The 4,673-nt window shown below is 36.8% G+C and overlaps 1 protein-coding gene across 2 annotated transcripts in view; it reads left to right on the forward strand.

Annotated features, from left to right (window-relative positions):
• The first annotated feature begins 570 nt into the window (after positions 1 to 570).
• Positions 571 to 4,673, forward strand: part of LOC106884520 (phospholipid-transporting ATPase ABCA7) — a 289,592-nt gene continuing 285,489 nt past the window's right edge. For both annotated transcript variants that reach the window (XM_052969717.1, XM_052969718.1), the window contains exon 1: positions 571 to 708. The gene's annotated coding sequence lies outside the window, so the exon portion shown is untranslated. The remainder of the gene's footprint in view (positions 709 to 4,673) is intronic.

The following is a 4,673-nucleotide window of genomic DNA, read 5'->3' on the forward strand; positions in this document are numbered from 1 at the left end:
TTCTCCATGAAATATTCAATTTTTTCTCGTAGATTAAAGAAACACTTCAACACGACACCTCGGCTAACCACAGGTAACACCTATATCGATGAGAAGATTGTCAAACTGACGTTGATTCAGACCTCTAGTTCAGATGAAATTAACAGTTCGGACAACCACTTTCACTTCTGACAGCTAAATACCTATTTCGTTATTGCCCACAAGGGGCTAAACATAGAGGGAACAAACAAGAACAGACGAACGGATTAAGTCAATTACATCGACCCCAGTGCGTAATTGGTACTTAATTTATCGACCCCCGAAAGGATGAAAGGCAAAGTCGACCTCGGCGGAATTTGAACTCAGAACGTAACGGCAGACGAAATACCGCTAAGCTTTTCGTCCGGCGTACTAACATTTCTGCCAGCTCGCCGCCTTCTGACAGCTAAATACTATGACAGTGCCCACCGAGAAAAAAAAAATGCTTTGTTTTGGTCACGTGAACCAACTCATGCAGAGAAGGAGAGAATAAACAAGGGGAGAAGGAAGAGTGGGTTAAGTAGTAGTAAAAAGTGTAGTGACAGTAGTAGTAGTGGTAGTAGAAGTAGAGAAAGAAGAGGTAGAAGGCGGAGGAAGTAAACACAGTAGAACTTTACTTCTATTCTGCCGGTGATACTTGTTTATAGGATATCGGACAAATTTCGCGCTTCATATAATAACTATTTGCAGGTAAAGGAAAAAAACTTCATTATTTTATTATTATTATTATTGTCTCTATTTCATCGGTACTTGGTTGTTAATTTCACTAGCCTCTTCATTCTCGTTAGAAAGGTATGAACATCTCACAACCTCAATTGTTCCTTTCCTCTCTTATAAACTAAACGTCTTTTACGTAATCCTAAAACTAATCATTATTATTTGTAGCAGAATCAGTAGAGAGTCGGACAAATACCGCAATGACTTGCGGTATTTCTTTCGGCTATTCATGGTCTGAGTTCAAATCTCGTGGAGGTCAGCTTTGCCTTTCGTTCTATCGGGATCAATAAAATCAAGTACCGGTCAAGGACTGGGGTCAATAGTGTGAACTAACCCTTTCGTTTTAAAATTGCTGGCCTTGTACCTATGTTTGAAATAGTAGTAGTAGTAATAAAACTACAACCAGAGATATTCAAGATCGGTTTTGATCCTTGTATAAGCACTTATACATACAACATTAACTCCTGTTAGATGTCTTCAGAACGGTATTTCTTAGAGTATTTTTTTACTTTCTTCAATAGAGTTCAAATCCTTCCAGGATCGAATGAAGTATCGCATCTTCTAGATCAATGAAATTATTTGCCGATTATATACGGCTATATTCCTGTCCTACAGAACTACGCTTATGCCTAGTAAAACAACTTTTTTATTATTAACTCTTCATTATCAATAAAACAATTATTTTTATGTGTTCATTTTGCTTTAAATCTTTTTATTTTTGTAAATTAATCCCCACTTCCACCAGTTTCCTTATTAATTTCGAGGAGAAGGGGTAGGAGGAATGACATGGTTGATTTTTATAGTGTTGCCAAAGCAGACGAAGTTACATCTGTCTGTAAACATTCTTCGCCAATGGAAACCGATGTCAACAAAACATGAACAATATCCGACAACTAGCAGCATTATTATATAATAGGAATAGATTCTTTGAAGATGTATATACAGTTATTATTTAATATAGATATATTCTTCGAAGATCTATAAACTTTATTTTTATTAAATACGAACATTTCTTTGTACACACACACACACACACATCTTAATTAAGTTTATTTCGAGGAAGTTTTTTTCTAACTATTTGTTAGTTAATCTGCTTTGCTCATTATTTACTTATTCAGTAAAATATTTACTTCATTAATATTATTCCTAAAAGAACACACTCGAACAAAAACTAAACCAAAAAAGTAAAACCACACGACATTTCAGAATTCATATAAAGCATCCTGCTTTTGACTGAACTCTAATAGAAGATAGTGACAGAAGAACTATGACTTGATGCTGTCATAAGTTGTTATATATATATATATATATATATGTATATATATATATATGTATGTATGTATGTATGTATGTATGTGTGTGTGTGTGTACACATGAATGGACGCAACCGCCCTAATGATGAAGAAGGTCGCAGTAAATGGCGTGGTCGCAGATTGGATTCCATTACATGGCATTTTCAGCATTTTTTTTTTTTTTTGCCATAACTTCGTGTCAACCCAAAACCATGTGAATGCAATCAGTTTCACGGGAACTGTTTGGAAACCTGTGAAGGGTGAGATTGTGACACACTGTGTCTCGTAGATTCTTTCTGACAGTTACGTTTAGGGTACACGTGTCTGCGGAATACTCTGCTACATCACAGTTTAATTGAAAGAGGTCATTCAGTTGATCGAACAACTGAACTCATCGACGAAATAAGTACATGATGCATACACAGGTATACGTACACACACGCACGAGTGTGTGTATGTATGTATAAATGTCTATCTATCTATCTATCTATCTATCTATCTCTGTCTGTCCGTCTATCTATCTGTCTGTCTGTTTGTCTATTTTTTTATCCGTCTATCTATCTATCAATCTATCTGTATGTCTGTCTTTCTGTCCGTTCGTCCGTCCATCTATCTATCTATCTATCTATCTATCTATCTATCTATCTATCTGTCTGTCTCTCCGTCTATCTATCTATCTGTCTGTCTCTCCGTCTATCTATCTATCTGTCTGTCTCTCCGTCTATCTATCTATCTGTCTGTCTCTCCGTCTATCTATCTATCTGTCTGTCTCTCCGTCTATCTATCTATCTGTCTGTCTCTCCGTCTATCTATCTATCTGTCTGTCTCTCCGTCTATCTATCTATCTGTCTGTCTCTCCGTCTATCTATCTATCTGTCTGTCTGCCTGTCTACACCAACGTTTGTGTGATTGTCTCAACTCGCAAGACTGAAGTTCCGCTTCGATTGAGAAGGAGAATGGGAAAGAAGGCAGTGGTTTTATGCGAGGTGTTGTTTTATGTTAAAGCAGCGGTTTTTATGGTGGGGAATGTCAATACTTTGATGCGTATGAGATTTTGGAATAGGGTACAAGCTCTAGCGTAGCTATAGTGTGTGCCGCCCAGGGCGGACCTTCCGTTTGCCTCCTCCGGACCCCACAAAAAACACATCGCCGTTGCCCTACTAGCTACGCTAGTGAGTACAATTAGTGAATAAAACTTGTGAGTAACAAGTGAATAAAACTTGCAATAAAGTTTTAATTAAAACTTCTTTTGGAGACATATTATGCTATATACCTTGTTCATAGCGGAGCGTGTTGATTTCTTGAAAAATGAATTTGAAAAATAATAGATTAAAACATGATTGAAGGTTTATTGTTGTGAAGGTGATTCATGGCTAATCTACATTTTATATGGATGATACAGGGGAATAAATGGGACGGAATCATAAAGGGAGATGGTGATTAGTGGTGATAAGGTGGTTAGAGCATACCCTGAAGGTACAAGAATGTGAATAGAAGAGAGCATGGGAAATAAAAGATCAGGAAGAGTGGATGCGTAAAGGTTACAATAGTGTAGGGGTAGATTTAGAGACGTTGGGTTGTGGTAAACATAACGAATGGTGAACAAGGAAGGATGATAGTTTGTTGATGGTAATTACAAATGATGATGGTGATAAGAATGTAGGATAAATATCAACAGAAGTACCTTAGGTGAAGCAGAGTGATGTCTGGCAGTATAGAAAAAGAGTTATGAGCAGCAGAATAATATAACAGATAGGGGAGAAATGAAAGTGTGGTGACAGAAAGATGAAGGGTGGCTGTGGATGCATAAAAGGTATAAAGTGGCATGAGTGTGGGTTGAGATTGAGAAAGAGAGCTAAGGGGGGAAGTGGCCAGATGTATATAGCAGTGAGTGCATTGAGGGGTGAAGAAGGGTGAGTAAGTGGTTGATGCTAGATATGAATGGGGAATGTTGTTGATAAGGAGGGATGGATGTCAAAAGGAAGTTGTTCATGGGAAGAGGGAGGGATAACTGGCAGTAAATAAAATGGCAACAGTATGACATGTACATATATGTTGTATATATATATATATATATATATATATCTTTGCTTGTCCCCCACCACCACTTGATAACTGGTGTTGGTGTGTTTACATCCTGCTAACTTAGCAGTTCAGCAAAAGTGACCAATAGAATAAGGATCAGGCTTAACAAAAAAATAAACACTGGGGTTGAATCATTCAACTGAAATAAATTATACAAGGCAGCGCCCCAGTGTGGCCACCAGTTAAATGACTGAAACAAGTAAAAAAAAAAAAAAATATATATATATATATATATATATATCGGGTCATCCCATAAGTTCTGTCCGAATTCTGAATAAAGAAAACAAGTGATCAAATATTATATTTGATTGAAATTTAATCATCAATGTACTTTCTCTGATTATCTATGACTTCTTTCCATCTATTTACAAGCTTTTTAATCCCATCAATGTAAAACTCTTTTGGTTTCAAAGCAAAGAATTTTGAAATGTCAGTTTCGACCTCCTCCTGGCTTGTGAAAGTCATGTCTCCCAAATGATTCTGTAAACTATGAAACAAATGGTAGTCTGAAGGAGCAAGGTCAGAAGAATAAGGTGGATGAGGAATTTTTTCACAACCAAG

This window comes from Octopus bimaculoides, chromosome 7 (assembly GCF_001194135.2).
Source record: "Octopus bimaculoides isolate UCB-OBI-ISO-001 chromosome 7, ASM119413v2, whole genome shotgun sequence".
NCBI classification, from domain to species: domain Eukaryota; kingdom Metazoa; phylum Mollusca; class Cephalopoda; order Octopoda; family Octopodidae; genus Octopus; species Octopus bimaculoides.